Source organism: Hyla sarda, chromosome 3 (assembly GCF_029499605.1).
Source record: "Hyla sarda isolate aHylSar1 chromosome 3, aHylSar1.hap1, whole genome shotgun sequence".
In the NCBI taxonomy this organism is placed as follows: Eukaryota; Metazoa; Chordata; class Amphibia; order Anura; family Hylidae; genus Hyla; species Hyla sarda.
The window spans coordinates 331,414,179-331,441,209 of NC_079191.1; the positions used below are offsets into that span (position 1 = coordinate 331,414,179).

The following is a 27,031-nucleotide window of genomic DNA, read 5'->3' on the forward strand; positions in this document are numbered from 1 at the left end:
CCATATGCTATCCTCATGCTGATGCCACCTCCAGGCTGTCTCACATTGCCACTATATGTTCTCCTCATGCTGGTGCCATGTCCAGGCTGTCTCATACTGCCACCATATGTTCTCCTCATGGTGCTGCCACTTTAAGGCTGTCTCATTCTGCAACTATATGGTCTCCTCATGCTTCCGCCACCTCCAGGCTGTGTCATTCAGCCACTACATGGTCTCCTCATGATGCCATTAAATCCAGGCTGTCATATTCAGCCACTATATGGTCTCCTCATGCTGCCGCCAACTCCAGGCTGTGTCATACAGCCACTATATGGTCTCCTCATGCTACCGCCAACTTCAGGCTGTGTCATTCAGACACTATATGGTCTCCTCTTGCTGCCGTCAACTCCAGGCTGTGCCATTGATCCACTATATGGTTTCCTCATGCGTTTGCCACCTCCACGCTGTGTCATTCAGCCACTATATGTTCTCCTCATGCTGCCATCACCTGCACGCTGTGTCATTACGCCACTATATGGTCTCCTCATGCTGCGGCCACCTCCAGGCGGTGTCATTCAGACACTTTATGGTCTCCTCATATGGATGCCACCTCCAGGCTCTGTCATTGCGCCGCTCTGCGACAGTGATTCTAATAGTGACGCCGCTAATCTGCATGTCATACTGAATAACAGTATTATTTTACTAACCCAGCACACACCCTATGCGTGTTACAGCAAGGCAAATTGTTCTAAACCTCTATTAAGGCTCTATGTAGGCCAGAAATAGCCGTTTTTAAGACAGATTTGCCGAAAATAAATTAGGACCGAACCAAATTTTGTCGGATAATTCAGCGAAACGTCCGAATCCAATTTTTCAAAAATCCTCTCATCTCTTATGACATGGCATTAATATATTCTTTCCAAGGTTTAGCAAATTTACAGGTGCGGCACCTGTTCGCACCCCACCTATAAAAACCTTCCGTTTTCAACCAAGTGCTGGTTTCTCCGTTGTCAGATACAATCAAACTTGGGAATAACATGTCCCCCATGGTTCATGCTTTTTTTTAGAAACTATTCTGTGACCCTGTTTAAGAATTATGGATACATTTTCATCCTGGGTTAGATAATGTAAGTTGCGTTTAATGATTCGTTTAATTCTATTAAACTGTGGAGTATAGGTGATACTTAATACAGGGGCAGATGTTTCGTTCCCAGTACTCTGAGCTGTTCTGTTCTTTTTCGTGTTCCTGTCTTTGAGGGCTACTGTCCACTTGGCATCATTTAAGATGTGTCTTGGATAGACAGAAAGAAAGACGGCAGCTCACCACAATACAAAGCAAGCTTCTTTTATTTCCAGCTTGTGCAGGTTACAAACAAAGAATGCAGGTGCTCTTCCAAACAACCGCACGAACAACGTCCGTTTTGCACTGAGTGTGCTTCTTCCGGTTCGTTGTCGTACTATCCCCACCTCCCTTATATGTCTCCCCCCCAATTAGGACTTCAATTGGAGTAGGAGCGTCACCTTCTTGCAACTGACTCTACTACATCATATCCGTGATAACATCACTCCAGTGCGCGGTCAGATGTCGTTGTTGCCGTAGATATTTGACAGGACGCAACGCACGGTGCTGGAAGTTACGTTGGTAAATACTTCATCTGCTGATCCGCTCGAGCCTCCCTCGTATCCACAGCAACCCGGCATCACATGACCCTTTCCGCACTGTCGGGGAGGAAACAAAAAGGGAGGTTAGTACAACTCTGTGAATTAGTAATTAAAACAAAGTACAAGACAATGATTAAAAACAATGTAAGTTACTTTACAGAAAAATGCTCATATCAATTTTTTCATTTAGTCCACCTATGCCCATCGCTCCTGTTCTTAGAATCCACCTGCTTTCACGTTGCAGGAGGATCTTATTTCTATCACCACCGTTCATGGCATTGTCTACTAACTCTAGCCCAGAAAACTTCAGGACCGACGGATCCCCGCCATGTACCTCCTGGACGTGTTGGATTAATCTGGGACAGCCAACTCCGGTGGTGATAGACCTATGGTGCTCTCTAATACGGGTATTCAAGTTCCCTATAGTTTTTCCAATGTAAAACAATCCGCAATCGCAGACAATCAAATATACAACATACCTGGATTTACAAGTGATGAAATCGCGTACTGACCAGAACCCCCCGAGACTAATGCTTAGACTTATTTTCAGCATTAAAAGGGCATAGTTGGCATTGCCTACATTTAAAATTATCTTGGGTCTCAATTTTTTCAACCAGTTGTCGGATTTTTCTCTGTACTGATTTGGACCAAGCACGTTACCTATAGTCTTCGTTTTTCTATACGAAAAAAGTGGGCGATTGGCAGCAGTGTCTCCCAAGTCACAGTCCCCTTCAATTAAATGCCAATGTCGCTCAACGGCAGTCTGGATGACCTGGTCCATGGGGCTGTGCTTGAAGGAGAACACAAACCTGTCAGACATCCCTTCCTCTTTCTTTTTCCTTTGTCTAGATGCCTTACGTCCCAACTTTCGAGCTTTGGTTAGAGCCGTTTGGACAATATCTCCAGGGTAACCCCTATTAACAAATCTCCTTGCCAATTCCTCTGCCTGTTTCTCGAAGGTATCATCTATATTATTTAATCTCCTTAACCGCAGAAACTGGCTAAATGGGATGGACTTCTTGACGTGAGGGGGATGGTAACTTTCATAATGAAGAAGAGCATTAACTGCCGTGGGCTTACGAAACCCACTCGTAATGAAACCATCCTCAGAAATCTCCACCCTCACGTCAAGAAATTCCAGCGATTTGCCACCAAAGACATGAGTAAACCTCATATTCATGTCACCGTTGTCGGTAAGATAGTTCACAAATTGGGTGAATTGTCTTTCATCATCCATCCACACGATGAATACATCATCCATATATCTCAACATGGATGATATATACCGAACAAAAGGATTCCTTTCTGTGAAAATAAACAGTTTTTCGAAGATAGCAAGGTACAGGTTGGCCAGGGAACATGCGACGGGTGTCCCCATCACTGTCCCACTGACCTGCCTGTACCATTGCTCCCCGAACCTGAAAGCATTGTGCTCCAATACAAATCTGAGGGATTCACAAATAAAACTAACCAAGTCTGCTTCTAGCTCCATTTCTGCTAGGAATTCTCCAATTACCCGGACCCCCACATCTTGAGGGATCCGGGTATAGAGACTTTCCACACCCACTGATGCTAAACTTGCTCCTGGTAAACAGTGGACATTGTCCAATGCTGACAGGAATTCCCCGGTGTCCCCTAGGTAAGTGGGAATTTCAGACAAAAGAGGGCGCAGCAACCAATCAAGGTACTTACTAAGGCCCTCCATCACCGAGCTGATCCCCGAGACGATGGGGCGCCCCAGGGGTCGGCTCAGCGACTTTTGCACCTTCGGGAGATAGTACAAGTAGGGCCTCCTGGGAAACTTAGGCAATAATTTGGTAGCAGTTTTTTCAGATAACACTTTTCTTTCCACATAGCATCTTAACAGGGTCTGCAGCCTCGATACATACCCACTGGTAGGGTCACTGGATAGTTTTGCATAGGTGGAAACATCGCCGAGCTGTCTCAGGGCCTCCTCCTTATATTGTTCTTTAGACAGCACAACGATGTTTCCACCCTTGTCCGCTTTCCGGAAAATCAATTCCTTACTGTCTCTTAACCACTTAAATGCCCTATGCTCACGACTGGAAAAATTTTCTTCCACTTTAGGGTATAATAACATTTTAACATCCTTAGTAACCAGTGAACTAAATAAATCGAGGGTGCCTCCAGGTTGCAATGGTGGACAGAATGTGGAACTGTTGCCCCCAGAGAAAAATGTTACCTCTGGTTCCTCACCCTGGCCACCATTCTCAACCTCCATTAATACATGCGCCCCCTTTAAAACATCATCCCCCATATCCGTCATTACACTAAACCCCAAGGGGCCAATATGGATAGGTTTTTCCCCACATAATGGGTTGGGGGCTGGCATACTATTTTTACTGAAAAACTTCCTAAGTCCCATCTTCCTGACAGATTTGAACAAGTCTATCTGGAATTCCACCTCGTCAAATGGTTTCACAATGCTAAAGTTCAGTCCCTTCGACAACAACTTAATGCAGTCTTCTGGTATGGTGAAATCAGTCAGATTTATAATGTTTATAAGGTCTATCTTACCCGTGTCCATTATCTCCAGGAGACTTGTTTCCACTTCTGGCTCTTCTGCCGGCGATTTGGACCCCCTGCCCCGCCCCCGCCTTGTCCTCCTTCTAATCATTGTCTTGTACTTTGTTTTAATTAGTAATTCACAGAGTTGTACTAACCTCCCTTTTTGTTTCCTCCCCGACATGTGATGCCGGTTTGCTGTGTATACGAGGGAGGCTCGAGCGGATCAGCTGATGAAGTATTTACCAATGTAACTTTCGGCACCGTGCGTTGTGTCCTGTCCGTATCCACAGCAACGACGACATCTGACCGCTCACTGGAGTGATGTCATTACGGATATGATGTAGTAGAGTCAGTCGCAAGAAGGTGATGCTCCTACTCCGATTGAAGTCCTAATTGGGGGGGAGGTATATAAGGGAGGTGGGGATACTACGACAACGAACCGGAAGAAGCACACAGTGCAAAACGGACATTGTTCGTGCAGTTGTTTGGAAGAGCACCTGCATTCTTTGTTTGTAACCTGCACATGCTGGAAATAAAAGAAGCTTGCTTTGTATTCTGTGGTGAGCTGCTGTCTTTCTTTCTTTCTGTCTATCCGAGACACATTGCATGGATACTTGAACCCTTTTGAAGTCTGTGCACCACCAGTATAGCAAGCGCCAGCAGGTGACTGTGCTGTTGTTATCATTCAGGAGAGAGTAGGATTGGGGAGAGATTCGTACCCGGGAAGGGGCAGCAGTGCCAGCTGGAACTTTCTCTTGATTACGATCATTTAAGATGTGACTATTATATCCGCGTGCCTATTTTTTTGTTTTTCCGGGAGGGGGAGGGGTTAATATTAGTTTTTTTTTTTGTATTGATATAATTTTTTACCTAACGATTATGGGTGGGATATTGGAGGGGGAGGAGAGAGGAGGGATTATTGAAATTAGTAATGAGAATAGATGCTGGTGATATGGGTCGGACAGGGCACTGGAACCAGATTTGAAAAGTGTATAGGGAGGGGGGTTTAAAAATGTTATAATATTGTTAATATGTGAAGAAAATGAAAGTGTAATTTTATGAAGAATGTTTAACTACTGTTATTGAAATGGAGTAATAAAGATACATTTAAAAAGAAAAAAATATTATATATACATATACTTCAGTGACCACAGCAGCATAGAGGCAGATAACGGTGTATGGTATTAGAAGTAATAGTCCATTTCACTACGCTGATGTTTAGTCTGGTACTGCTAAATTCATTCCATTCCATAGGCTCCTCCCGACCTCGTTCAGTTATCCAATCGCCAGTGTGGACATTACAAAACTGTGGCATATACTCCACACTCACGATCAGGTAAAAACCAGAGCGAGGCTAAACAGGTACTGGGTAACGAATCAGGAGGTACCGTTCCACGCCTCGTTCTGATTAGCTTGGCAATGCTAGGTGAGCAATCCTATCCTGCGTTCCATGTCATCGCAGTCTATACTGACTGCAAGCCGGAACTTAAAAGAAGACAAATAATCAAGGTACAACGCAATCCACGTAGAGGTTCTTATTTATCTATTCATACGGACCTATATCCTAAGAATACAAACATTGATGCAATTAAAGTAAGGATAACCTGATTGAACTATGACCAATATTTTAGCAAAATGTGTGAAAACATCCTATATCTATTACATTTAGCTATATGAAACATGTGTATGATATGGAATCATTAAGTCAGTGAGGTCTGACACTTTGTAACTTAAATGTCCGTTCAGCTTCTCACTGAAGTAGACACTTATCCCAACTCCCACCTCTTTTAGGTGGTGGGCAGTATAACTTCAATCACTTGTGCTTTAAATCTGTCTGGCTTTGATGGTATTCTGCAAAGTGTTTACCTATAGGTGTTTCTCTTACAAATTTGATGTCACCCAGATGTTCCTGTAGGCGTTTTTTCCATGATCTATAAGTCTTACCCGCATTTAAGTGGGCATCCACATGTTAGTAAGTAAACTACCCCCCTAGTCTCACAATTAGCGAATTGTCTGATGTCAAATTTCTCATTTGTATGAGTACTTGTAAAGGGGGAATGCCTCCTTACTGTCTGGGACCCTGTTTGAAATGTATATATCCTCTTGGCCTTTGATTATTCTCCTCCTCTGCCCAGGAGGAGATCACACAAGTGGACTTAAAAGTATTGCTACATGATCTGGAAAAACTCCTGAGTCAAGAAACTTGAATATGGTGGGATCATGAGACCATTAAAAATTACCAGGAGAAACAGATAATTCCAAGGCCTTCACCTCAGAAAGATTCCCACTACTGTATATTGCCAACAAATGGTGGATGAGTGGAATGAAGCATTAACTGTATATTCAGTGAATATCATCTTAAAATATGAGAATCTAAAGTTGGAAGAGCTACAGCATGAAATAGACAAATTGCAACAGGATGCCTTGGCCTTTAAAGACTTTTCAGATTATAATGAGCTCATGCGTAAAATGAATGATAACATATCTTAAATGGAGGGACACATCATCCAAGTAAAAAAAAAAAATCAAGTTTAAGTGTGACCGAGCTCTAAAGCAGGAATATGAATGGGAGAAAATGGAAACGACACCCAGATCAATTCTGAAGAAGAAAAATACAACTGACCAAAAAAACAAACCTACTGCAAAACCAAAGGTCTACTTTAGCTCGTCTAAATTGGACTCAGACAACGGAGCCAGCACAGAGTCTGAAAATCCTTCTACGCAGCAAACTAATCGACCTTCTTATTCTCGCAAGGCCGAGAAACCCAGCACCAAACAAAAAACTCCCAAAAAGTAAGAAGAGCAGGACATAAACATACTTAAAAATCTATAGTGCAGAGACTTTCCACTTTGCCGGATCAATTGGATCCCATATGAGATGTACTCAATTTGTCTTCCAGGACTCTCTCAAATGAACATGTTTCATTGCTAGCATGGGGCCTAAGTTTTTCACCTACCAACTCATTTGATGTTTATTCCACCTTATGTGATGTGAACAAGTTTGTTCGGTTACTTACCATAAAAAAACATGTTTTGGCATCTGATACATCTGTTGTGGATTATACTTTAAATGTTAACAATGAGTATAGAGGTATGAATTTTATTGAAGAGCAAGCTTTGTTATCTTTACAGGATCTGAATCATGCCCAGATTCCTCTTCTAAAATTAGGAATTTATTCCATAAAAATAAAAATCCATACTTCTATCCCATTCAATCTAGAACCTCAGGCATGGATCCCTTTCAAAATAAAGTAGAAGCTGACTTGGTTGAATTACGCAAAAATCTTGACTCACACCCCCATAAAAAACATAATTTAAGCTTAAATGAATGCCAAGCTTTGAAGGAGTTATAATCCTTCAAAGCCATCACGATTAAAATGTCTGATTGTGGACAAAAATAAATATTTAGAGTCCATTAATCTTTTGCTGTCAGATTCCAACACATATTTACTATTACAAGGTGATCCATCCAAGTCTTTTCAAATGGAATTAAGGGAATTACTAAGGGAGTATCATGCAATGTATTGAAACAAAAAGAGGCAGAATATTTGTGTAGAACAATCCCCAACACCCATAATGTATGCATTACCTAAAACCCACAAGGGGTTAAATCCCCTACACATGAGACCCATTGTCTCGTGTAGTGGATCCTTCCTAGAAAGATTATCGTTGTGGGATGATCAAATGCTCCAACCTTTAGTTCAAAGAGTACCGGTATAACTCCAAGATTCCAGGGATGTCCTTTGCAATCTGCACGGTTTGGTCTTGGAATCAGACTGGCATTGACTTACATGTGATGTATCTTCTTTATACACCAGCATACCCTGGCCGATTGTAATGGAAACCCAGAAATTTCATCTTCACAAATACAGCATGTACACATTGGAGGTTAAACATTTAATCTTGAAATCAACATGGTTCTTAATTACTCCCAATTGTTTTTTCCTTTGATTGTTTTTTTCTGCAACAAAGTGGAGTTTCCATGGATACTCGCCATTCCCCCTCTCTCACAAATCTGACAATATTGTACTGGGAGGAGTCCTACATCTTCTCAGTACATAATGCGTACTCATGCAACATAAAGTGGTATGGGATGTATATAGGTGACCTCCTCCTCGTTTGGAGGGGGGATGTCTCTCTCATACCACTTTTTGTTGCATATGTAACCCCTGTGGAGTTGGCTGCATTATCTGAAATGCCCAGTAGATGGCGGATGGTGACCACAAATGAACTAGTATGCTGTTAATAAAGACTGGAGCTGTGATCACATGATTAGCAGCCATTTCATGAGAGATAATGCTGATTGGTGGAGACTTTTGTCACATGATTGTGACATCACACAGGTCCTGTGCCCTGAGGATTTGCTCAGACGACCACAAGCTCAGCCAGAGAAAAAGCTGTGAGAGACTGCACCACAGAGACATCACCTAGCTGAGAGAACTGGCTTCACACAGGAACACACCAGCTGAGAGAGAGACCTGCTGGCAGAGACAAGCACTGAGTCCCGACGTCTGTTGAATACAGTGAGAGGAGACTGCTGCTGGATTGACCTAGTTAATGGTGTTGTGAGGGTAAGCCTAAAGCCTCTTCCCTGTTCCACTACAGGGCATCTGTCTCCTTACTCAAAGTAAAGACTCTGATTTCCAGTGTGGATGTTAAACAGCACAGGCTGCTTCAGTGACACTGCGGAGCAGGACTTATAAGGGCCCCAACACTCCAATGTGCACCAACGGCCATTAGGGCAAAGATAAGGGGGTGGGCCACAGGTGTGCTAGTGGGTGGGTGAGGAAAATCCAAATTGCATTCCTATCTGTGTTTCACTATTGTATTATCCTATGTATGTTGTTCATTTGCTACTTACTATATAAGTTAGTTCACTTCAGGCTGTGTCAGTCTCATTGTATCAAGTATGTTCCCAGTGGGATCCCACATCACTACCCCGGATGCTCCAATGGGTGCTTTAGGAAAGCACATTTTGCTGAAATGGTTTTGGGGGGGCATGTCGCATTTAGGAAGCCCCTAGGGTGACAGAACAGCACAAAATACCCACATGGCATACTATTTTGGAAACTACACCCCTCAAGGCACGTAAAATTAGATTTTTAACACTGAAATGCATGTGTTACCCAAAACTTTTCATTTTCACAAGGAGTAATAGGAGAAAATGCCCCACAAAATTTGTAACCCCATTTCTCTCGAGTAAGGAAAAATCCTCATATGTGTATGTAAAGTGTTCTGTGGGTGCACTAGAGGGCTCAGAAGGGAAGGAGCAACATTGGGCTTTTGGAGAGCGAATTTTGCTGAAATGGTTTATGGGGGCATGTTGCATTTAGGAAGCCCCCATGATGCCAGAACAGTAAAACAAAACCACATGGCATACTATTTTGGAAACTACACCCCTCACTGAACTTAATAAAGGGTGCAGTGAGCATTTATACCCCACTGGCATTTGACAGATCTTTGGAACAGTGGGCTGTGCAAATGAAAAATTAGATTTTTCATTTTTACGGACAACTGTTCAAACAATCTGTCAAACATCTGTGGGGCATAAATGCTCACTTAACCCCTTGTTACATTTTTTGAGGGGTGTAGTTTCCAAAACGGGGTCACATGTGGAGGGGGTCCACTGTTCTGGCACCATGGGGGCTTTGTAAACACACATAGCCTTCATTTCCAGCCTAATTCTCTCTCAAAAAGCCCAATGGCGCTCCTTCTCTTCTGAGCATTGTAGTTCACCCGCAGAGCACTTTACTTCCACATATGGGGTATTTATATACTCAGAAGAAATGGGGTTACAAATTGTTTTTTTTTTCCTATTACCCCTTGTGAAAATGAAAAATTTGGGGTAATGCCAGCATTTCAGGGGGAAATTTTATTTTTTTTAATTTTCATGTCCAACTTTAACGAAAATTTGTCAAAGACCTGAAGGGTGTTGAGGCTCACTATACCCCTTGTTACATTCCGTGAGGGGTGTAGTTTCCAAAATGGGGTCAAATGTGGGTGTTTTTTTTTTCCGTTCATGTCAGAACCGCTGTAACCGATCAGCCACCCCTGTGCAAATCAGCAATTTAGGCCTCAAATGTACATGGCGCTCTCTCACTTCTGAGCCATGTAGTTCGTCCGCAGAGCATTTTACGTACACATATGGGGTATTTCCGTACTCAGAAGAAATTGTGTTACAAATTTTGGGGGTCATTTTCTCCTTTTACCTCTTTTTTTTACACTAACATGCTGGTGTAGCCCCCAACTTTACTTTTTCATTAGGGGTAAAAGGAGAAAAAAATCCCCAAAATTTGTAGTGCAATTTCTACCGAGTACGGAAATACCCCATATGTGACCCTAAACTGTTGCCTTGAAATACCACAGGGCTCTGAAGTAAGAGAGTGCCATGCGCATTTGAGGCCTAAATAAGGAATTTGCAATAGGGGCGGACCCGGTTACCTACAGTAAAACCCTACAGCAGTGTTTCCCAAACAGGGTGCCTCCAGCTGTTGCAAGACTCCCAGCCTGCCAGGACAGTGTATGGCTGTCCGGCAATACTGGGAGTTTTGGTTTTGCAACAGCTGGAGGCACCCTTTAGGAAACACTGCCGTATGAGATGTTTTTCATTTTTATAGGGGGGGGCGACGACGTGTAAGTAGTGTTGTATATGTAGAATAATGATAAGGTGTAATTTTTACCGAAATATGCACTGCGTAGAAACGGAAGCCCCCAAAAGTTACAAAATGGTGTTTTTTCTTCGATTTTGTCGCACAATGATTTTTTTTTCCATTTCGCCGTGGATTTTTGGGTAAAATGACTAATGTCACTGCAAAGTAGAATTGGCGACGCAAAAAATAAGCCATAATATGGATTTTTAGGTGGAAAATTTAAAGGGTTATGATTTTTAAAAGGTAAGGAGGAAAAAACGAAAGTGCAAAAACGGAAAAACCCTGAGTCCTTAAGGGGTTAAAAATCATAACTCTTTCAATTTTGCACCTAAAAATCCATATGATGGCTTATTTTTTTGCACCACCAATTCTACTTTGTAATGACATCAGTTATTTTACCCCAAAATCTACAGCGAGAAAGAAAAAAATATAATTGTGTGACAAAATTGAAAAAACCTCCGCTATTTTGTAAATTTTAGGGGCTTATGTTTCTACGCAGTACATTTTTCATTAAAGGGGTATTCCAGTTTTTTTTTATTTGACTATGCTACAAGGGCTGTAAAGTTAGTGTAGTTCATAATATAGTGCCTGTACCTGTGTGTGTGATGGTTTTCTCACAATTCTTCTGTGATTTTCACCCCAATATTTATTTTTATCACCATACAAAATGACTGTTGTCTCAGATTTTTCCCAGGCTGCAATGCGGCCGAGACCTGACTCACTAGTCACCTGATGACAGGGAGCCTGTCTGCTTCAATGGGTGGAGTGATCAATCTGCAACTAATGCAACAGCTGTAGGCACCCTGATTGAAAACCACAGGTCTTTTGTTTCAATGGGTGGGATGGCTGATGTGTGGGAGGAAGGAAAATGGCATTGTGGGATTTGTAGTAAAAAAAAACATAAGTCAAACAGGAAATACAAATTCACAAAAAAACTAGCCACAGTGTTATGGTAATCTCATGACATAGCCATTTAGCCCCAAGACAAGCTTAGATCCTTCCTAAGTATGTCCATTACTGTCTGCCAGGTACGTACTAAAATCACCTTATGGTGGATAACCCCTTTAAATGCTGACATACACAGATGCACTTAATTAAAAGTTAATTGCGAACCAGCCCTTGGATAGGGGGAAGGAACTGCATAGTGATGCACATAGAAACATTGTGTGAACATTGGTCTGCATTCGTTCAAGTTCAAGATCACTGGTAAGAAATTGTAAATATATAAACGTGTGAATAAATCACCCTGTTCAAATGCTGCCAGCTCCTAGTTGTTTCCTATAGGTCTCCCATATCAGTATAATAAAATAATCTCAAGGGGAAGGAAAAACTATGTGTGAACAAGAACAAGGCTTAAACAGGAGAAAAAAATGAACAATAGAAATAAATGGAGAGATACTGCATACTAAAATGAGAAAAATAACATGATGTTTGAATGAATAAGAATAGACATGAATGGATGAATGTGAATGTTGTGATAAAATGGAACTGAAATGAATGTGAATAAGAACCTGAGAGCTGCAGCAGGTTAATAAAATAGAAACTCTCAACATCAATTCAACCCTGCTGGCATTCTGGAATTAAGGTTAAACTTCCTGTAGGCTTCACGTTCCAAAATGAAGCATTGAATATCTCCACCTCGGGCACCTAACACCACTTTTTCAATAGCATATACTGCAATGGAATCCTAACTTTTGTTATTTTCTTGAATAAAATGCAAAGATGCACTAGATCGATTCCTAGGGCCAGTATTTGCAATGTCATTGATATGCTCCAGGAGTCGTGTTTTAGGTTTTCAAGTGGTACACCCCACATATTTTTTATCACATTCTCGGCATTCAATGACATATACACAATTTGTAGTGTCACAATTTAGATGTTTTTTGATGGAATACGTTTTGGTATGGCAGGGATTAGTATATTCTTTGAACGGTTTAGCAAATTTACAGGCGCAGCACCTGTTCGCACCACACCTGTAAAAACCTTGAGTTTTTGACCAAATGCTTGTTTCTCCAGTGGCAGATACAATCAAACTTGGGGATAACATGTACCCCAGGGTCCAGGCTTTTTTAGGAACTATTCTGATACCCCCGTGGTCCTCGATGAATGATCTCAGCAGGCACCCCCCCTCAATTCTGGCTGGAAAAACACGGCTTTTCCAGGCTGATAGGGTCTCTGGTGACCCGATCACCCGAAAAATATGATAGGAGCGAGGTGGTACGTGCAGGGGGGGGGGGGGGGGGGGATTAAAGTTAATTCCCCCCCCCGCTCTGCAACTCCAGGGAGGGGCCAAGAACCCCCGGACCCCTGGTCCTGTCCTGCAACAATTGGTAGAAATAACTTACAGTGCTGCTACTGAAAAAAGTGCAATGGTGCTGAATACAATAATATACCAAACAGTAAATGTGATAAATACCAATATATAAGTCCAAAGTAAGTATTTAAAAATAAGTAGCAAACCACAGACAGAGGAGCAGCTGAGTGTCACAATGCAGGACAGGACCACCAGGTCCAGTGGTCTTGTCCTGCATTGCGACACTCAGCTGCTTGGATTTATATATTCACACGGCTTTTCCAGGCTGATAGGGTCTCTGGTGACCCGATCACCCGAAAAATATGATAGGAGCGAGGTGGTACGTGCAGGGGGGGGGGGGATTAAAGTTAATTTCCCCCCCCCGCTCTGCAACTCCGGGGAGGGGCCAAGAACCCCCGGACCCCTGGTCCTGTCCTGCAACAATTAGTAGAAATAACTTACAGTGCTGCTACTCAAAAAAGTGCAATGGTGCTGAATACAATAATATACCAAACAGTAAATGTGATAAATACCAATATATAAGTCCAAAGAAAGTATATAAAAATAAGTAGCAAACCACAGACAGAGGAGCAGCTGAGTGTCACAATGCAGGACAGGACCACCAGGTCCAGTGGTCTTGTCCTGCATTGCGACACTCAGCTGCTTGGATTTATATATTGGTATTTATCACATTTACTGTTTGGTATATTATTGTATTCAGCATTAGGTATATTATTGTATTCTTTGCACTTTTTTCAGTAGAAGCACTGTAAGTTATTTCTACAAATTTTTGCAGGACAGGACCAGGGGTCCAGGGTTCATGGCCCCTCCCCGTGTTGTGATTTTGTCCCTTTTATGGGTCTTTTAAATGTTTTAGATGTCCTGTTGTCATTATATAGTGATGTTTTTGTGCGTATGCTTTTTGTACAATAAAGAATACTGATTACATTATAATTTTTGGGTGTGCACTGGTTCACAGTGATTCCTTTCTCTTGTATTGGGTGAACATAATGTAGACATATTGTATATGTTAATCAAAATTTCTTTGGTATGTCTATTTTTCTTAGATGCAGAGAGCTTCTAAAATTTTTAAATTTTTCATGAAATTTAGCAATTTTTCACCAAGAAATGATGCAAGTATCAACGAAAATTTACCACAATGTTAAAGTAGACTATGTCAAGAAAAAACACTTTCAGAATGCGCTTTTTTTGACTTTGGAATTTTTTTGCGTGTACGCCATTGACCGTGCGGTTTAATTAATGATATTTTTTTATAGTTCGGACATTTACGCACGCGGCGATACCACTTTACACTGTTTCATTTTTTTTATGGGAAAAGGGGGGTGATTCAAACTTTTATTAGGGAAGGGGTTAAATGACCTTTATTAACACTTTTTTTTTACATTTTTTTTGCAGTGTTATAGGTCCCATAGGGACCTATAACACTGCACACACTGATCTTTTACACAGATCACAGGCGTGTATTAACATGCCTGTGATCAGTGTTATCGGCGCTTGACTGCTCCTGCCTGGATCTCAGGCACGGAGCAGTCATTCGCCGATCGGACACCAAGGAGGCAGGTAAGGGCCCTCCGGGTGTCCTGTCAGCTGTTCGGGACGCCGCGATTTCACCGCGGCGGTCCCGAACAGCCCGACTGAGCAGCCGGGTCACTTTCACTTTCACTTTAGAAGCGGCTAAAGGGTTAATACCGCACATCGCTGCGATCGGCGATGTGTGGTATTAGCCGCGGGTCCCGGCCGTTGATGAGCGCCGGGACCGCCGCGATATGATGCGGGATCGCGGCGCGCCCCCGCTTCATATCGCGGGAGCCGGCGCAGGACGTAAATATACGTCCTGCGTCGTTAAGGGGTTAAAAGGTAAGGAGGAAAAAACGAAAGTGCAAAAACAGAAAACGCTATGTCCTTAAAGGGTTAAACAAAATAATATTTTGACCACCTATAGTTGTCAGATTCTTCCGTATCCGGGGCTGTATGAGGGAATATTTTTGCACCATGATCTGCATCTTTTAGTGGTACCACTTTTGCGTATATGTGACTTTATAAAACATTTTTGGAATGTGACAAAACAGCAGCAATTTTTTTATTAATTTTTTTTTTTTTATGTTTACGCTGTTCACCATATGGGGTAATTAACATTATATATTTGATACTTCTATGAAGATCGTATAAAGGGCACATTCTCGCCTGTGTATGGGACACTAACCAACTTGTCTTTGAGGGGTCAGAGAGTCATCTCTTCCCTGATGTTTCCAGCTGCATCCTAAGACGACAGCTTATACTTCTCCTGACCAAGATCAGGGAAATGGGGGCCTCACACCACTAGGGCTATTTTTTTCATCTTACAGTTCGAAAGGACAATTCCACCTTTGCTTTCTAGAACCCTGAAGACCTGGAGTTTTTTTTGCCCCTTTTTAGAGATTCTCCATGTAGCTACCCAACTGATATTTGGTGAGGCAGCTGACACCATTGCCCCAATGCAGCAGATGTTGAGATGATTGTAGCTCAAACTTTCTGCCTGTGACAGAGCCTTCTCCTGTATTGCTGACCTCCCCAGATTTGTTATTGGCCCCATGATCCCACACGACTGCTACACATGACTTAGTTCCCTTTATACTACTGATATGCCCTTCATGATGTAGGGCTGTTTTGACAGAGGCTTTATGTTCTTAGCTTCTTCTTTTCTTCCTTCCCCCTCTCCCCTCCTTTGCTTTTTTTGATCTTTTACCTCCTTCCTTTTTTTTCTTCAGCTTTTTGCTTCCTATTTGCTTCGAGACTTTGAAAAACTTTAAGAAAACAAAGGGTTGTCATGGGAGAAAGGCTAGGTCCCCCTCATTTCATATGGGTACTGAAGTTTTTATTATGTGTTGTGTGGAAATGTATCCTGCGTGTCTTTGTTACCTGAGGGCATGGCCCTTTGAAGTTTGACTACGTTGGGGTATAACTATAGAATTTAAAAAGGCTGCTTAGGGTCCTTTCTAAAGCTTCACACAGCCCAGTTTTACAAATATAACCAATTAATCAGTCTGACTAGAATATGTGGGCATTTTGCTATGCATGGTACAAAAGCGAGGAATCATGGTTATAAATCCCCGCTCTTTTAAGTGTGCTCAATAAAGCTGGGACTTATTGTAGTGTCGGATGGGGTAATGTGTAATTAACCTTATTATGACGCCAGGGCGTGATTGACCTATACAACACCTGAGGTAGGCCAGATTCACCTGTGCAAGGCACGGGGCAAATAATCACTCTGACACAAGGTTACGGTTAACCGGCTTGCTTTACTGAGATTGGAAAGATCATACAATCCATTACAGCTCAGATTAGGGTGAAGGAGTTGCAGGATGAACTTATGGAAGCTTATAGGCTTGCTGTGACTTATAGTTGATTGTGCTGTATATGACTGATTCAGCCCACGCTTTACTTTAGAGACTTGGACTTGACTAGCTTGCTGACTTGACTTGTATAATATCCCCAAGACTGTAGGCTTTGACTTTCACCTCAGTAGTGGGGCTTACTTGTAGATGCGTGGTTACTGGACTAAGGTCTCCTTTCAGATCCACCTCACAGATAGACTCCTCACCAAACTATATCTCAGCAAAGACTCAAGGGAGAGAGCTGAACTCTGACCTCACTATACAGTATATGGGAGTAATTTAGAGAGATCCCATTGGCTGGATAAGTCACATGTTCCCCACTACATACTCCCCTTAACAACAAGGTCCTTGACAACAATAGATTTAAGGCAACAGATGCATTGATAACACAAATACATTAACCCTTATATGACTGTATATTATATAGTGCATTATAGAGATTTCTGAGGAGAGGGGACCCATGACGGACATTGAGCAGCATCTGCCACACAGGATGGGCAGGAGTACATAAGAACACGTGATTCTGTACTGGGTCACCATAAACTTCCTCTCTAGAGGAAAGCCGTCCTCGGCGTAATGTCCTGGAGGGCAGATGGTGTGAAAATGGCCTAAAGGGCCTTGGTTAGAACAAGAAAATTGTTCCTGGGGCATTAATGCAATGTCCGTCACAGGGTAATGAACAGTTGTAAGAGTACATGTGGCATTTTTACGAATGTCCTTACATACTCAAATGAATAGAACAAAGTCCTTTGTAATAGAGAAAGATAACGGTTGGTGTAACGGTTTGTTATGAAGGGTCCTTTGTATCTTGGTACCAACACTTAATTATATAACTGGTACTGACATTTTAAAGCTTATAAACATTTGCTGATACTGATAATAGCAGATTTACATAGATGAAAGCATATACGCATTAGACATTTATCGGATCGGGCTGTCGGAGACTTTCTACCCCGATGCCTGTGCTAACAGGGCCCATCGGCTTGTTTGCTACTTCTCCCCGTCACATAGTATTATTGAATATACTGACAATATATTAGACAATGACTCTGTGGCCACTCAGAAAACCCTGAGCACAGTGGATAGGAAAAACAATTAGTACTGACAATACACATTTCAGTATTGATATGGACTTTAATATATACATACTGATTATAAGGTAACAGTCCTGACTTAAGACATTTTTATACTGTACATTAACTTAATCTGTACACTTTATGCAATATATACATTCCTGGCTATTATACATTTTTATATGTATACCTTTCTTGCAGGCTATACAATCATATTGTAATGCTACATACATTTTCTTACTGACTAGTAATATGTACATTTGTTGTGTGTGCAAATTTTAGCTACAAGGTAAGGCTATTCTTGGTCAGGATACCTTCTGCATGACCAATCCTGCTGACATAAAGACAGAGGACACAATATAGGTTAACATAACAATTTTTATATATACATTCTGTACAGTTTTAGCGCATTAGTACTGCATACATCACCACCACCACCATCATTGTACCGCTTAAAAAAACCTCAAACTTTTTAACCAAATTAGTAAGTTTAAAATCCCTCTATTTTGACAATCTAAAACTTTTTAATTTTTTCGTATAATCGAGGGTTTGAGGGCAAATTTTTGTGCAGTGATCTGTACTTTTTATTGATACCACATTTGCGTATATATCGATTTTTATACATTTGTTATTAACTTAATTTGGAATATGATGTGACACAAAAGCAGCAATTTAGGACTTTTTTTTACGTTTACGCTGTTAACCATACGGGATAATTAACATCATACTTTGATAGTTCGGACATTTACACCCGCGTCAATAACAAATATCCCTATAAAAAAAAAAAAAACGCTTTTTGGGGGTAAAATAGAAAAAACGGTTGGAGGGGATTTTTTAAAATGTTTAACTTTTTTTATTTTTATTTTTTTATTTTTTAAGTTTTTCTTTACACTTTTTTTGTCCCCATAGCAGACTATTTATTGCAATCATTTGATTGCTAATACTGTTCAGTGCTACGCATAGAGCATAGTACTGATCAGTGTCATTGGTAATCTTCTGCTCTGGTCTGCTCGATCTCAGACCAGAGCAGAAGACCCCTGGAGATGGACGGAGGCCGATGAGGGGACCTCCGGCCAGCATGCTGGATGATCGGATCCCTGCGACAGCACCGCGCGCATTCTGATCACCCCTTTTTCTGACTGCACTGCCTGAGATGCCGTGATCTGTATTGATCACGGCATCTGAGGGGTTAATGGCGGCGCAATCGCTGATGTCCGCCATAACTGTCGGGTCCCCAGCTCTTGATAACAGCCGGGACCTGCCGCACATGGCGCAAGTACTGGTCCGTTGCTCGCGATCATGTTCATGACGTAAATGTACGTCATGGTATGTTAAGTACCACCGCACCATGATGTACATTCATGTCCATTATCGTTAAGGGTTTAATAGTTCCACACCATCTTTGTTTTTACCCTGTGATTTAAGGTGGCACCCTGCAAAGTTCAGGGTACTGTAGTCTTTAGAGGTTTACGGCCAAAGCCAGGCACATGCTTACAAATACAGTTGCAGTTATAGTTATTGGCAGAAATGCCAGGTACAGTTGCTTAAACGCTGCAAAAAAAAAAAAATAGTGGTACTCCAGAAAAATACTTCAAGTCTCATGACATGAATCCGTTCAGAGAAAACAGGTTGTATATGCGACACTTAACTAGGATACTTTCCATCCCAGTACCGCCGATCCGCCACTCTTCCTCGGCTGGGTCATATAGCGGGAACCACGGCATTATGCCCCCTCCATGGGATTGACTCTGGTGTTTCACGCCACCTTGGAGACATTAGAGTGAGCGATGGTGGGACTCACAGTGACCACCATCTGAACTGAGGCGGCTTTTGTCACTGGGGGGCAAATGGTTGGTGCCTGATGGACTGGCCAAACCTCCTCCTCAGCAGTAATAGGCTGAGGCACTTAAGTTGGTGCCCGATGAGTAGGCCAAATCTCCTTAACACAAGAAGTAGGCCTGGGCACATCTGCAGACATCTTCTTCTTGGCTCCAGGTACATACTGAGGCGCCATCGCTGGAATCTCCGGCAGGAACTCTTCTTCCTTGACATAGCCTTTCACATTGGGGGACAGTAGACCAATGGGATCAGCGTTCCAGTCCCCGGATGGGAAGTATGCAAAGGGGAGCTGTGTGGGATTCTTGGGTCGGGTCACAGCTGCCACCCACTCCCCTTATGCACTTTGGACTGGTATATACTCCACGATCTCCCCGTTCTCCAGGAAGTGTAGAGGTGTTTTCGAGATTGTCCCGTTTGACTGCCGCCCTGTTAACCAACACCATGCCACTGTGGCAGCAGTCAATCAATGTGCCAAATCCCTTGAACTGATCAAATTTGAAAACTGTAGCTCTCCGCCGTTCTAGGGGTGGCTCTCCCTCTCTGGGGAATTCAACATTCTGATGTACAGGCATTCTAGGTACTTGATGTCTTCTTGTCCCTCGTGTCCCTGTCACACCTCAAAAGGTAACTCCCTCCTTCTTTTCTCTCTCATCTCTTCCACTATAACAGCAGCTTGGGCCTCCTGCTCAGCTAACTTGGACACTGCTGCAGGGATTGGGGAATGCTCCCTGTCTGGTAGGGGCAGGAGGTACTGTCATGTATATTGGATAAGCTGTGGCTCGTCACTGAAAACCCATTGTGGAATTGGGGGTGATTTGGGGGTGTGCTGTGGGCTTCTGTACCTGGGTGGCAGACTTGGGGCTGGAGCTGGACGAGGGAGTAGAAAAATTGGCCTCAGCCGGGGTACTCACTCCAGATTCCTCAGTGTAGATCTCTGTCCAGGATCCCCAGGTCCGGTGGTGCTGTGACAGCCTCACAGGTGATGCTCCCGTCTCAACGATGGTGTTCCGCCATCCGGTGTATCCGACCACTGCTCATCCCTCTCCGGCAGGGAGACTTTCCGACACTCATCTTCTTCCAAAGAGAGCTTCTGCAACTGGTCCACAAGCTCCTGGAAGACTTGAGCTGCAGCCGCTGCGGCTTTCTGGGCGCTGGCCACCTGGCCTCCTGGTCTCTCATGTCCCTGCCATCTTGCTCTGCTCACCAACTTTGCAGACTGAAGAGGTCTGGCTGCACTCTGCTTTTTATACCAGTCTCTAGCAAGTTGGCTGCTGACTGAAAGTTTGTCACAGCAATGGCCGTCGGCCGGAAACTCATCAGTGGTGCATCCTCTTCAGTCGCTCCCCAGGGCGTGGTTGACCTATACAACACCCGAGGTAGGCCAGCTTCATCTGTGCCAGGCACGGGGCAAACAATAACATTCTGCTCAAGGTTACGGTTAACTGGCTTGCTTTACTGAGGTTGGAAAGATGGTACAATCCATTACAGCTTAGATTAGCATGAAGGAGTTGCAGGGTGAACTTAGGGAAGCTTATCGGCATGCTGGGACTCATAGTTGATTGTGCTGTATATGACTGATTCAGCCCATGCTGTACTTTAGAGACTTGGACTTGACTAGCTTACTGACTTGACTTGTATAATATACCCAAAACTGTGGGCTTACCGCAAGGCAGTGACTTTCACCTCGGTAGTGGGGCTGACTTGTAGTAGATGCGTGGTTGCTGGACTCAGGCCTCCTTTCAGATCCACCGCACAGACAGACTTCACTCCTCACCAAACTGTATGTCAGCAAAGACTCAAGAGAGAGTGCTGAACTCTGACCTCACTATATATGGGTGGAATTTAGAGAGATCATATTGGCCAGATAAGTCACATGTTCACCACTACATACTCCTCTTAACAACAAGGTCCTTGACAACAATAGATTTAAGGCAACAGATGCATAGATAATACAAATACATTAACCCTTATATGACAGTATATTATATAGGGCTTTATACAGATTTCTGAGGAGAGGAGACCCATGACGGACATTGAGCAGCATCTGCCACACAGGATGGACAGGAGTACAGAAGAACACGTGATTCTGGACTGGGTTACCACAGTGTCATATTGTACAGCATTGACTAATCCTTCAATACACTAAGACGTAGGAAGTACAACTGGTATACAGAGTTGTTGGGACTCATTTAAATTGGTGAGAAATAGAGACTAGCAATTTGGTCAAGTCCCACAGAAGAGCTATTGCAGCTTAAATTGCAAAAAAAAAAATAAAAAAAAAATGTAATGCTGGCAATAATAGAATGGTGTCAGAACGCACAGTCCATCACAAGTTGCTGTGTTTAGTACTCCATAGCTGCAGTCAGAATACCCATGCTAACCGCCTGTCCATCACTGAAATCATCTACAATGGGCATGTGAGCATCAGAATCACGGGGCAATTAGGAAAGGTGATCTGGTATGTTAACTCCCATTTTCTTTTACATCCGGTGATAACCAAGTATGTGTGCCTCACTTGCTTGAGGGAGAGATGGTGTCAGAATACGCTTCTGGAGGAAGACAAGCTATATGAGGTGGTGTAATGCTCTGAAATGTTCTGTTGAGACATCTTGGATTCTGGTGTAGAGAAATAAAAGATGGATTGGCACTGTGATGGACTTTTAGTCCCAGTGGGTGCTCAGCTCCAGGGGGCTTGACTCACAGTCCCAGAACAATCCAGATATATAGAACAATGAAGCGGCACGCCAAAGCAGGATTCAATCTAAATGGTGTTTTATTCACTCATCAAACAAAAGTGCAATGTTTCGGTCCACAATCAGGACCTTTCTCAAGCATTATATCTCAGTGCATATACAGCATATTTATGTGCAACCAAGTGATGACATCACCAAAATAGGGGTGTGTTCACCCACAAAAATAGAGCAAATATGAGCACATAAATCATAAATATGGATTTGTGAGCTTGCTCAAGCAGCATTAACAAACATCCAATTGTTACCCCGGAGCGCTTGCGGCGTTCTTCAACGTGCAGTGCCCCGGTCAGACCCGCTGACCGGGAGCGCTGCTCTGTTATCACCTGTGGGGATGCGATCCGCATGGCGGGACGCGCCTGCCCGCGGGTCGCATCCCAGTCCTCTCACCTGCCCCATTCCCCTGCTGTCACGTCCCGGCGCGCGTGGCCCCGCTCTCTAGGGCGAGCGCCGGCTCTCTGAAATTTAAAGGGCCCAATCAGTGCTAATCACTCCCAAACACATAAAAACCCACTTCCCCTTCCTGTCCTTGCCAGATCTTGTTGCCTAGTGCCCTGAGAAAGCGTTCTGTGTGTTCCCAAGCCTGTGTATCCAGACCCTTGCCTTTGTCCCTGACTACGAACCTTGCCGCCTGCCTTGACCTTTTGCTACGCCTTCACCTTGTCCTTGTGTACTACGCCTATCTCAGCTGTTAGTGAGGTTGAGTCGCTATCGGGGGGATACGACCTGGGAGTTACCGCCGCAGCAAGTCCATCCCGTCTTGCGGCGCGCTCTGGTGAAAACCAGTAACTTCTTAGAACCAGTCCCCTGGTACGGCCCACGCCATCGCCTCACTAACACAGAGGATCCACTACCCGCTTCCAGTCCGGTTCCTGACACCAATAATATAGAAAAATAAAGTGCATATATCACAAGTGCATAAATATACAAATACAGACTAATATTATTGCAGCAACCCACAAAATAAAATGCCCACATGTGTGAGCAGAGAGCGCAGCTAGGAGACGTCCACCCCTATGACCGATTCGGACTTCCGTCCTTCTTGTGGGAGTGGTATACTCATGGGGAGGTGGGTATTCATTGCCCATAGTGGCCAATCATAGAATATGTCTCATAATACAATAGAAAACCATATGAAACCATATAAATGCAAGCCATCTAAAAGCCCCACTTAGCCTATGGATGTCTCAATATCATTAATTATAAAAATATAAGATTAGGTATAAAAATAATAAATAATAATAGTGAAATAAAATCCGGATACCATATCTAAAGAAATATAAAGAATAAAAAAAATATAGCCATTTCTGGGTGCCATATATTGGGGGGCAAGGGTAATCAGGTTACATATTATAAAGGAATGTACCCATAAGTGTCACCCCTAGGTGTATGTCCCTATGTAATCAAAAATAATAATAAAAGAGAACTGTATATGTGTGTTATCGGGGGGGGGGGGGTTACACCACCCTCCACACCCCACAAAAGATACACCACCCTTCACAACAATGTAATGGAGGGTGTGCAACGCACCATCATCCGCCTCACTTAATATTTTCTATGCAATACATTACCCTTTTTCTCAGTAGCTTCCCACCTTCTACAAACAAAGAGAAAATACATGATAACCAGAACTTTATTCTAAAACTTAACGTTATCACTGTAAAAATCTAAATAATAATCAAGAAAAGAGGGACATTCACAGGCAGTGTTAGACTCATAACAGTTCAGCAGATATATCTGGGTCTTCAGGCGTCCTAAGTTCACACTATATCGATAGAAGGTTGCACATAAATATGCTATATATACACTGAGATATAATGCTTGAGAAAGGTCCTGATTTTGGACCGAAATGTTGCACTTTTGTTTTATGGGTGAATAAAACACCATTTGGATTGAATCCTGCTTTGGGGTGCAACTTCATTTTTCTATATATCTGAATTTTTCTGGGACTGTGAGTCAAGCCCCCTGGAGCTGAGCACCCACTGGGACTAAAAGTCCATCACATTGCCAATCAATTTTTCATTTCTCTGGATTGTTGGACTCTGGGTTAGTGCACGTGAGTTAATATGGAGAGAGCAGAGTTTGTTGTTTCAACTGTCTTATTTTCCTATACTGAAGAGGATGTCGCTAAGATACTTAATGGTCCTTTGGGAAAAGGTGTCTTTTTGAGTATACCTGCCAAGGTTGATGTTAAGCGTATTTTTCAATCAGAATCTAAACGATTAATTTCTCTGGAATTACACCCTACATTATTAAGTAACTTCTACAAGCAACAGATGATACCTAGAGATATAAGACCTCATTTGAGACCTAATTTATTTCCATGGATCAGTGAATTTTGTAAAAGATTTGGAGGACTTGAATAAGTATGCTTTTGATCTCATACTACTTAATGTAGAATTTTTGCAAAAGGAGATTGATGATACTAAGGATAAACCTACATTGAGTTAGTCCAAACTGGTGGAGACCTTGTCTGAGGATGAATACTGTGCCTACACTGAACAGGTGGGGAATAATCTGGAGAAGTTTTGGTCTAAACAACCAGAATTAAAGAGACAGAAGTGGCACTGCGATGAAGGAGACTACAAATCGGACCAAGTTTATGGCTGGAAAAACAGCAATAAGGAAGAAAAACAGAAAGGACAACCCCAAGGAAGGAAAACAGTGACACAGGGATCCCAGGCTAAGAAAACCAATAAGTATTTTTCAGGACTGGGCAACCAAACTCTAACAGGAGTAGGTACATCAGAAGGGGTGGACGTCACAGAAGGAGAAGACAAGCGCCCGACACGCAGTCACAAGGAGGGCAAGACATGGAGCAAGGACAATCGCAGTTAGTGGTAAATATTTCTTCTTATGTTTTGAAACCTGTGGAGTGTAAGGCCTTAAGCCGGGGTCTGTCATTTTGTCCTACTAGTGAACCGGAATGGTTACAGTTAAAAATGTATTTAGCACAGTTATATAGGAATATCAACTTGAAAGTATGGTTTAATAACATGCCACTATCTGCATTAACCAGTGAAGTCAATCGGGAGGAGGAGTTATTCACAAACATGAATTGTGTTTAAAAGACTGGGGTCTTTAAAAAAAAAAAGTGAGTTTGTTCCCCCATTAACTTCCCAAGTAGATACATATATTTCGCTGGTTGATAAGGATATACAAAAATTGAAAGTGGAAATAGACAGTGGTTTAAAACATCGTAATATTCCTGTAGTAGAGAGCATGGCGTTTGATGACCTTGTCCATAATGACCAGATTGTTATTTAACCCGCGGATAAAGGGGGTGCACTGGTTATTATGGACAAGTCAACTACATGAATAAAATATTGAGACAGATTATTGACCTGGATGTTTACACATGTGTACAAACTGACCCGCTAAATATGGTGTACAAAAGACTTAAGACTTTAGTGGATAATGCATATGCGAATGACATAATTGACAGCGACCTAGATTCATTTCTTTTGCCCAGCTATCCTAAGACACCTATGATTTATATCCTCCCAAAAATCCACAAAAGGCTGGATAAACAGCCAGGACACCCTATTGTGTCAGGTATAGACTCTGTCTTAAGTCCAGCTTCTATTTTTGTAGATAAGATAATCAGGAAGTATGCGACTGGGACCAGTTCCTACATTAGAGACACTTCAGATTTTTTACTCAAAATCAAGGGTATAGAGATACCATCTGGAACCATGTTAGTTTCCTTTGATGTGGCGTCTCTATATTTCTGCATTGACCTCACTTGTTGCTTGGAGACTATCAAGAAAGCTTTGGATTCCTCCCAATACAGTACAGACACTAGGTAATCAATTCTCGGACTAGGAGAGATTATTCTCACTAGAAATAATTTTTTATTTGACACCAAGTTTTATGTTCAAAAGAAAGGAACCACCATGGGTTCTAACATGGCGCCAACTTACGCCAACATGGTAATGGCAGATTTAAAAATCAATGACATCTATTTATCCTCATCAGGTAGGTGTGTTACAAACAAGTGCTAGTGACTTAAAAAGGGTAAAAAAAAAAACAATGCAAGACAATATTGTATACTTACATAATAAGGAAAACCTTTTTTATAAAAATACCCCTAAATCTAATTTATCATTCAGACCTAGGTAACCCTGCGCATCCATGCGCAGGATCCACCTAGCTTCTTTACGTAGTTTCTTTCTGTCTGTGCCTGCTTTGAATGGAATTTGCTGAATACCAAAGAACTTCATGGCTGCTGGGTGTCCTTCATGTATTTCATTGAAGTGTTGCATCACTATTGGGGAACCCTTTCCTGATCTCAGTGAATACACATGTTCCCTGAACCCCCCCTGCATGGGTCGAGTGGTGCAACCCACATAAAATTGCCCACATTCGCATGTCAATGCGTAAACAACATGATCGGTTTGACAGCACATGAAGTCTCAGATTTTTATAAAATGACCTCCAATATTATATCCTTTTCCAGTTAAAAAATTATTACACCAATTGCATCCCTTACATTTGTGATTACCTGTTGGGGCCGTATTGCTTAACCAATCTGGTTTCTCCATGAGGATCCTACTTCGGGTAATGGTATCACCTGCAACCTGCATTGGGGACACGTTTAAAAGCTATGAGAGGCATTTTTTGGCTGTATTGACCTAATATGGGCTCTTTTTGTACCAAATACCAGTTTCTTTGTATAGCTTTTTTGATTTGATTGGACATAGAGCTGTACTGAAAGGAAAAGCAAAATTGCTGACTGCTATCCTCCTTCTTATTTCTATTTTTATTCATGTTAGCAGAATTCCTTAGCATATGATTTCTTTCCATCCTATTTGCTTTATTGTAAGCTTTTTGAAGGACTTGCTTAGGATACCCTCGATCT

The 27,031-nt window shown here is 42.4% G+C and overlaps 1 long non-coding RNA gene across 1 annotated transcript in view; it reads right to left on the reverse strand.

The window, feature by feature from the left end:
* Nucleotides 1-1,451: 1,451 nt before the first annotated feature.
* LOC130362578 (uncharacterized) overlaps nt 1,452-27,031 on the reverse strand; it is a 104,798-nt gene continuing 79,218 nt past the window's right edge. Inside the window, exon 3 of the long non-coding RNA XR_008891475.1 lies at nt 1,452-1,698. This is a non-coding gene — a long non-coding RNA (uncharacterized LOC130362578). The remainder of the gene's footprint in view (nt 1,699-27,031) is intronic.